Source organism: Phocoena sinus, chromosome 18, assembly GCF_008692025.1.
Source record: "Phocoena sinus isolate mPhoSin1 chromosome 18, mPhoSin1.pri, whole genome shotgun sequence".
NCBI classification, from domain to species: domain Eukaryota; kingdom Metazoa; phylum Chordata; class Mammalia; order Artiodactyla; family Phocoenidae; genus Phocoena; species Phocoena sinus.
Genome location: NC_045780.1, coordinates 3,180,355 through 3,189,497, shown reverse-complemented (window position 1 = coordinate 3,189,497; position 9,143 = coordinate 3,180,355).

Genomic DNA, 9,143 nt, shown 5'->3' with positions numbered 1-9,143 from the left:
TCTAAGTCTCAAAATCTCAGGTACTGTGGGCCCTCCATCTTTTTTCAAGGTTGTTTTAGCTATTCTAGGTACTTTGCCCTTCCACATATTTTAGAAACAGCAGAAAGGGCAACTGTTTGGAAGTAACTCAGGGGCTAAAATATGACGATTGGGTTTCACAGCGCCCTTTGCCCGAGCTGTTTTGGGGGTGATGGAGGAAGCCAGCCAAGGACGGAGCCGGGGGAGACGTAGGGGCAGGTTTGTGTTCAGCAGAGGGGGAGGCGGAAGCTAGAGACGCACATGGGGTTCAGAGGGGAGAGAGCCCTTTCAAATTGGGGGGATTTTAGTCTGTTAAGATGGAAAGGTTCACATTTCAAGGAAGTAGTCAAACACACAAGAACAGAGAGAGAAATACTAGTGTCGGGTTATTGTGGGGATGGAGGGCGGGCCCCTCCCTGCCCACAGTGGGATGCTGGGGAAGGTATAAATAGTTATAGGGATGGTGAGGGGATTTGATGGGGCTTCTGTCTGATGACATCTGTTTTCTCTGAGGATTAGGGGCTGAGGTCTGCTGAGTAGGGGGAAGTTGGGGGCGGAGTGGTTGGAAGTTTGAGGAAAGTGCGGAAAGGATGAAGTGGTCCGCAAGGCAAGTTAGGAGAAGGAGTTGACCCGAGAAATGGGACAGGACTACCACCCGGCTGGGGGATCCTGAGTCACCTTTTCTGAGCTGCTGGGCTGCTCCCTGGGAGGGAGAGCCCTGCAGCAGATAAAGCAGGGAGCTGAGCTGGTCCAGGCGAGCATGGGGGGAGTTGGGGGTGTGTGTGCAGGCCGGGCTACGGATGCTGTTCAAACAGCAGGTTGTCTACATGAGAAAGCAGGGGACTGATGGTTTGGAGAAAGTAAAGGAGTTGGTGCCTGAGCTCCTCTGGATGGAGCAGTGGGGATGCCTGAAGAGGCTGCGGGATGCGTACTCTCCAGACTCGGGCATGAATGTCGGGAGGACAAGACCCCGCTTGTGCCTGGGGAGGATGGGGGGACGCAGGGAAAGATCATGGGAGCTGGGGAGTCGAGGGGGCCAAGAGATCAGGAGGCATCCGCGTGGACCCTGACCTCGCCCGAGCGATGGTGGGACCCAGGATGGAGAGGGGGGCTGAGCCAGGAGCCAGGGGCAGGAAAGGACAATGGCAGAGACAGGCTCAGGAGCACGGTTGAGGCGTGAGCTTCAGAGAAGCAGCGTTAGAATTCTCTTCCTCTGACGCAAGAGGTAGCGGTACCAGAAGAGGGTTAAGATTCATGTGAGGGACTCACCCATACAACCCTTCAATAGCTCACCCTAGCACCAGGGCTGTGGTGCAAAAGACTTTCAAAATTTTCTTTATTTGTGGGAGAAATTTATTTATTTTTTGAGTGAAAATAAATTGAATGACGGGAGTTAGGCTTGCAATCACAGGGGTAAAGAAAAAACGGAAAGAAAAGAAAGAAAAAGAAAAGTCTCTTCTGGAGCTATTCACAGTTGTAAGCAAGACTGGCGCGTCAGCACATGAATTCCGGAGGCAGATAATGTCTGCTGATCTGTATTCCAGAGACAAGAGAGAGTCAGGCATTCGGCTGGGTGAAGCAGGGATTCTGGTGATGGTTTTGTAAGACAACACCTGGGACTTGGGCAAACACACGATTGTCCTCAGTGGCTTGAGATGTGGACAGAAATGGGAGTTTCACTGGACTTTGGGGTCCCTCAATCCCTCCTGTTGGACCAGCCTGACTACCAGGAGGCCAATGAAGTTCCCCAATTCCCTCTGAGAGCCTCTTTGAAAGAAGACTGCCTTGTCTAGTCTGGCTTCTCCAGGGAGGGAGCCGGTATCTCAGGGCACCGGGAGGCCGTCCCACAGGGAGATGTGGGCTGTGCTCTCTGATGAGGTACCACCCCCCCCATGCTGCTCTGCTTCCCTTATTCCTCAGCCACATCCTTAAGAAGCCACACCTCCCAGTCTCCCCAGTAGGTAATTACATGCATTATTGGTAAAGCATTAAAGTCACAGGCCAGCCCCTATCAGAACATTTGCTTCTCACGTTCCCAGAAGCGGTGCAGTTAAATATTCTTCTTTTTCAGACCCTGGGGGCAAACAAAGAAAATCACTGTTATTTCTTCTGTTGATTCTCCGTGTGAACTCAGGGCTGTGTGTGCAGATCTAGGTTCCCCAGGCCATTGGTTCCTTCTTTAAAAAGGCAGCCTCGGACTTCCCGGCTGGCGCCGTGGTTGAGAGTCCGCCTGCCGATGCAGGGGACACGGGTTCGTGTCCCAGTCCGGGAAGATCCCACATGCCGCGGAGCGGCTGGGCCCGTGAGCCATGGCCGCTGAGCCTGCGCGTCCGGAGCCTGTGCTCCGCAACGGGAGAGGCCACAATAGTGAGAGGCCCGCGTACCGCAAAAAAACCCCAAAAAACAGATACACAAAATACTTTTCCTTAGCCATAACTAAATGAAGAGTTAGTGAAATAGTGCCTCCATGTACCCGCAGCCTATACGCACACTTTGAACAGATACCCTTTCTACCGATGTTCCAAAGTTTTTAACCTGGTAGATAATGCTTGCTTCTTGCTTGCCGAGTTGATCAGTGTAGGTTGGGGTGGCATCCGTCTGTGTGAGATTCATGTAGTATGGAAGCTGTGCCGTGGCTCCTTTATTTTCAGGCTGTACACTTCTCAAGGTTTTGTTGTCTTAACTCACTGGCCATCCAGGACTGTGGTGCTTCCCTCAGGGGAGAAGATGCAAAGTCACGAAAGAAGACGGGTATTGGAAAAGAATCTGAAAAAGAATGAATATATATATATATGGATGGATGTATATGGATAACTAAATCGCTTTGCTGTACACTTGACACTAATGCAACGTTGTAAATTAACTATACTTCAATTTAAAAAAATAATAATATTTAAAAAAGTAAAGAGGATGGGCCCTCCCCTTTCATGAATGTTCTTTGAGGTCTCCTCCCAGAACTGGCAGTAGGCAGTACAGGTATTACCAGGAAGACTTGGGATGGGCCAGAACATTGCATCAATTTAATCAATTCCAAGACGACTCCGTTACACAGGCCTGAAAATCCGCTTTCCATCCTATTTATCATCCCAAATTACGTTCAGTCACGTTATCCAAGGTGAACTACCAGAGATTCTACAGTGAGAGAAAGCCAGTAGTAAAATACAACAGGGCCCTCAGATAGCAAGGCGCCACCCACCTGGAAAGCCCCAATTGGACTATAAACCCCTTCCCGCCATCAGATTCCCAGCGGAAACTTAAAGCTCGTCTCCTGCCTTTAGCGTCTCTGTTATTATTACAACCTACTGTGTGTTCGAATAAGCTCAAGGAATTAATTGATATGCATTTGAAAAATGCGTCCACATTCCTTTTATGTTACTACCTTCTTCTAACCTATAAATTATCTTTGCCGACTTGCTTTCAATTTTAAAAGCTGTAAGATTTCCTCAAAGTAAGTAATATTTTAGCATCCGGATTTTAAGAGGGATGCCTCTCTAGGGAAGGAGTTAAACGCTGGAAGAAGACACCAGCATTTAATGGTAAAGAAATTCTGCTCTTGGGCAGCCGGTATGCGGTGCTCACATTTCAAAATTGTTTTCATTCTTACGTTTTCGTAATTTTTTTTTTTTTTTATAAATTTATTTATTTATTTTTGGCGGTGTTGGGTCGTCGTTTCTGTGCAAGGGCTTTCTCTAGTTGCGGCGAGCATGGTCCACTCTTCATCGCGGTGCGCGGTGCGCGGGCCTTTCACTGTCTCGGCCTCTCTTGTTGCGGAGCACAGGCTCCAGACGCGCAGGCTCAGTAGTTGTGGCTCACGGGCCCAGTTGCTCCGCAGCATGTGGGATCTTCCCAGACCAGGGCTCGAACCCGTGTTCCCTGCATTGGCAGGCAGGTTCTCAACCACGAGCGCCACCAGGGAAGCCCCGTTTTCGTAATGTTTAACCAGTCTGGATGGACATAAGAAACCATGGTCCTAAAAGAAATGCATCTGCTTGGAGGCAAGAGTCAGGGATCCATTTGGATGGAGTGAGAGTTGCCCGGTGTCTTAGACCAACCGAATGCCCACCGGGTGCCTGGCGGGGGGCCGGGGTCCTGGGCAGGGGCTCACACTGAAGCAGGAGAGAGAGAGTATTTGCAGTTATAAAGTGAAAACAAGTTTAAGGATGCTTGGGGACTATGGAATGGTTGGTGATGAGGTACAGCTACATAGCTTTCTTGCCTGTGAAGGAACGAATTCGTGTGTTTTGATCACTCTTGGAGCAGAGAACGGGCAAAGGACAGGGACACAGGGGCGAGAAAGCTTTGCGTTCATGAAACTGTCTTTCAAATAGTCACTGTGAAGAAGAACAGCTGCTAAATGTCACGAAAAGGCTCTGAGGACACAGCGTTTAAAAGGGCATTTCCCAAGGGCTGCACATTCTTTCAGATTTGTCAACAAACCATCAAAGTTGCATACAGGACACAAGAAGTAACAGCCTCGGCATTTTTGTCAGTGGAGGAGAGGATTCCTTGCTCTGCACACGGCAGCATAACTGACATTTTTTTCCTCCTTAGTAAAGACTTCCGCTCCCTTGACCTTGCGAGTTGACCTCCTAAACTACAGTACAGTGTTTCTCGCATAATTATCACCTGTTCCGATACGAAGTCACCGCGCTCAGACTCACTTCTGGACAGAAGAGACATTCAAAAATGTTCCGATACGAAGTCACCGCGCTCAGACTCACTTCTGGACAGAAGAGACGTTCAAAAATGTATGAAAAAACACAACACACATCTGCGTACACAGTACCCATAAAAAAGAACCAATACAGGTAAGGCCCTGTTCAGAGCAGTTGGCTACGGGAACGGCCGTAGGTCTGCAGCATTCTGTGGGGCTTCAGTTGAAACGCAGGGAAAATACGACAACTTGTGAGTAACTACCTATGATTCTATTATTAAGTGGGAGGCTGATGATGGACGTAGTAAAGTGTATCTGAGAGGCTACGTGGAGGGTAAGTTACATATCCGCCTTGTCTCCCCACCCCCGTGTCTCTGTGAGCTGTCACCCTTGAATCTTAGGAGACCCACCAATTGATTGGCAGGGAAGCATCCAGGCCTTCCTAGCATCCTTGAGCATCTTACAACGTCAGGCTTCCTTGGATTGAAAATGTGGTAGAAAAAAAAAAATCTGTAAATGGTCTTAATGAGCAACAGTTTCAGATAAGGGCGTGGCAGGATTGCCGCAGCCTGTTCCCAATTTCACCTACTGTGACACACGGAGGAGGGAAAGGCCAGAGGAAGCAAACGGAGGGGGTAGGGGCCCTCTGGGGCCAGCGCCAGGCCAGGCCCGTCCTCGTGGCAGCTGCGTCGGCTCCTGATAATAACAGGCATCGCCACAGCCCCTGTGGGGTCCCGAGCACCGAGGCCCTGAGCTGCCGATCTGAGCCCCCGCCCGGCCCAGCTCATCGACTCCTGGCAGGAACCCCGGGGCGTGGGGGGCTATGATCCCATCTCACCCAGAGCAGCTCAGTCTCGGGGAGGCTGGCACCTCACTCACGGGGCTGCGAGGTGGCCCCAGGGGCCCACCTGACGCCAGCCCGGCTCCTCACGCCGTCTCCCCTGCGTCTCCCAGGCAGGGTGTGGGCGACACTCTAAGTGGGAAGAGACGATGCTCCCCGTCAACTGGAGAGGAGGCTCTTGCTGTGCGAGGAACAGAAGACGCCTTCCTCCTGGAGGCCGCAGGTGTGCCCACTCCCTCCTGGGCTCCCGCTGTACCCCTTAGGACCGGTCGCTCTCCAGGGACCCACAGGTACAGGACCTGGCCTCACCCACGCCGCATCTGTAAGTAAAGCTTGGCGATGGACTCACGGAGAGGGTGGGGCCTTGGGCGTCCTGTGGGCGTTGCCTCTGGCCGTTGCCTGTCACCACGGGCCCCAGCAGGGGGTGAGGGACCCAGGCACCGGCAAACGCGGCCAAGAAGCCAAGGGTGTAGCTGACCTACGATGAAAGGTTGCTGCGGGATTCGGTCACCTGCTGCCTCCACCTTGCATCGCGGCCAGACCCTCCATCCCGCATCGCGAGCACGGGCGTCTCTGGACCACTCCAGAGCAGGGAGCTTCCTTCCACTTTCCAAATGAAACACTTTTAGACTTGGGGGCACAGGGCAGCTCAAGGACAAAACTCTCATCTGTCTTGTCCAAGGTTGTCCCTGGGAAGGAGAATGTCGGCCTCAGATGGTCCCTGCTGGTCAGTATCTGGGGGACCCTGTTAGGGCGTGCCCCAGTGTCACTGCGACGGGTACAGAGTTTACACCTACTGGCTGCCCATTGGCGGTGGGTTAGGACCCTTCGAGTTGGCCAAGGTGACCAAGGTCGTGGCCCTCCAATCTCCGTGGCTCCCAGGGCCCACCTGCCTCTGCTCGGACGAGCTGTGCCCTACTGTCTCCAAAACCAGCCCCATGAGGGACCTCCCTGGCGGTCCAGTGGTTAAGACTCCGCACTTCCACTGCAGGGGGTGCAGGTTCGATCCCTGGTCCGGGAACTAAGATCCTGCATGCCGCGTGGTGCGGCCCCCAAAATGAATAAAATGATGAAAAAAAAGTCAAATGTTAAAAAATAATTAAAAACCCATCCCCACGAGCAAGGAGGGGCTGCAGGCCTCAGGGCAGCCGTGGGCACTGCCCATCTCCTGTTCCCACAAAAACGCCACCTAACAAACCACCCAAGTCCAGGGGCTAAAGCAGTAGCGTTCATTTAGCCCACGTGCCTACAGGATGGGCCTCAGCTGGGCTTGCCTGGTTGGTTCTTCTGGGCCTGACTAGGCTCACCCCCAGGCTGGCAGCCAGCTAGCTCTGGGGCTGCAGCTGGGCAGGTGCCCCCTCCTCCAGCTGCCCCTCCTGGACGCGCTCTGAGTGGGACGGCAGAGGGAAGGCCGGCAGGTCCAAACCATGCAGGAACTTTCCGAGCCTCTGCTGTGCCCCGTCTGCCGATGCCCAGCCCACATCTGAACCCAGAGCCAGGGCAGAGGCCAACCAAGGTTACGTGGCAAACCTTTGCCAACGGGAGAAACCTCAGCGCCATCCGTGTGAGGCTGGAGCGCGCACTCCCCTTTCAGGCTGTGCAGTTCCTGGGCCCTTTCCCTCGGGCCCCACTTCCCACTCCTGGAGCAGGCCTCTCTCACCTGGACGTGAGTTCCCTGGTCTCCCCAGCATCCGATCCATCTGCCTGGCTGTCCCTCCTCTTCCTGACTCCTTCAAGCTGACCGTGTCCACACCCTACTCCGTTTCTCCCTCTGCCATCCCAGCTCTGGGCTGGGGAGCCCCCAGGCAGCCACGCCTCGCCCTGTACTTCCACCCGGCACCTGGGACAGAGTTTGGGGACTGTGTCCTGGGTTCCACCTATTCTGAAAATGGGGACGAGATAGCTACAAACAATCTTCAGTCCCACTTAGCCTAAAAAAGTACTTTTTTCTTGACCTTGTGAATCCATCAAGGTCTCATTTCTCTCTGACTTTCCTTTTCCCAGAAAAAAGCTTTGAAAGCGTAATCCACACCCACTTTCTCCCTGCTTCCCCGCAAACTGAGTTTTTCTCTACTGTTTTGCCCTGAAAACTACTCTCTCAAAAGCGGGCAGAGTTAGGAAGGTCACGTGCATGCTTTTATTTAATCCTCGCAAACCCCCTATGAGATGGGTCCGAAGATGATCGTGGCCGTCTTACAAATGAGGGAATCAAACCTCGGGCTGCTTGAGGAGTTTATGAAGTTGCTCAGGGCAGGTAGCGGCAGGTAGGCCTGTCTGATTGCAGGGTCTCTTTGGGACCATTTTCCTGACCCTGACTGCGGCACTGGAGTGAGACCCTCCACTTCTGGCCACGGGAAGGGCAGTGCGTTCGTCTGCTCAGGCTGCCAGGAAGAGTGTGGGACAGAGGGCCTGACAGTAGACTCGGTTCTTCCTCACAGCTCTGGAGGCTGGACGTCCACGATCAAGGTGTCCTCAGGGCCCCGCTCCCTCTGCAGGCGCTCGGGAGGGACCTGCTCCGGGCTGTCTCCCAGCTTCTGCTGGTGTATAACCCCATCTTCAGTGGCTTCCTGTGTGTGTGTTTGTCTGTGTCAGATTCCACCTTTTTATAAGGATAGAATTTAGTTTGGATTAGGGCCCAGTCAATGACCTCATCTTAACTGATTACATCTGTACCAACCCTATTTCCAAATAAGGTTCCATTTACTATGCATCCCAACACGTGAATTTGGGGAGGACACAGTTCAACTAATACCAGGGGTCCATGGATCACCCATAAGCGGGCAGCCCAGGTGTCACCCGGGAGCCCCTCCCCAGATGTACTGGACCAGAATTTGCATTTTAACAAGATACCCAGGCAATTCCAACACACATTAAGGTGTGGGCAGTGCTGGTCAGAAAGAAGTGTGACAGCATGAAGTAAGATTCTCAGGATGGTCTTGACTCTTGAATTTCACTTAGGATAGAAATAATTTTAAATACGGGCAAAGCAATGCGTACAAAGATGTTTATTCCAGGCCATGCCATAGAAATAAAACATTTCTGTGCAGTAAGTGTTACTTTCTACTGTTTTTTAGCTGGAAAATTGTTCTGTTTCTGGTGACATGTAAGTTAAAGATGCATATGTGGGCAATGGTTTCTGAAATCTAAACAATGGACTTATAAACAAATTTCTGGAACAACATCTATTTGTTTTTTTTTAAAATTTAATTTAATTTTTTTATACAGCAGGTTCTTATTAGTTATCTATTTATACATATTAGTGTATATAAGTCAATCCCAGTCTCCCAGTTCATCCCACCACCACACAACATCTATTTGTAAATTTGGGTATTACAGCAAATAAACCACTGGACAAAAGAGTGAACTAAAGAATAATAATTTTGGTTAATGTGTTAATGGCATTGTGACTATGTAAGAAAATGTCCTTTTTGAGAGGATATTGAGTGATTTAGCAGTGAAATGGCATGAGAAACTGGATTTACTTTTTAAAAAATACAGCAAAATAAAAATAAATGAAATGGGTGTAACAAAATGGAGATGGTTGTTGAAGCTGGGTGAGGAGTTCACAAAGGTTCCTTGAAGTCTACTTTTGAGTATATTTGGAAATTTTTACGATAAAAAAATTTGAAA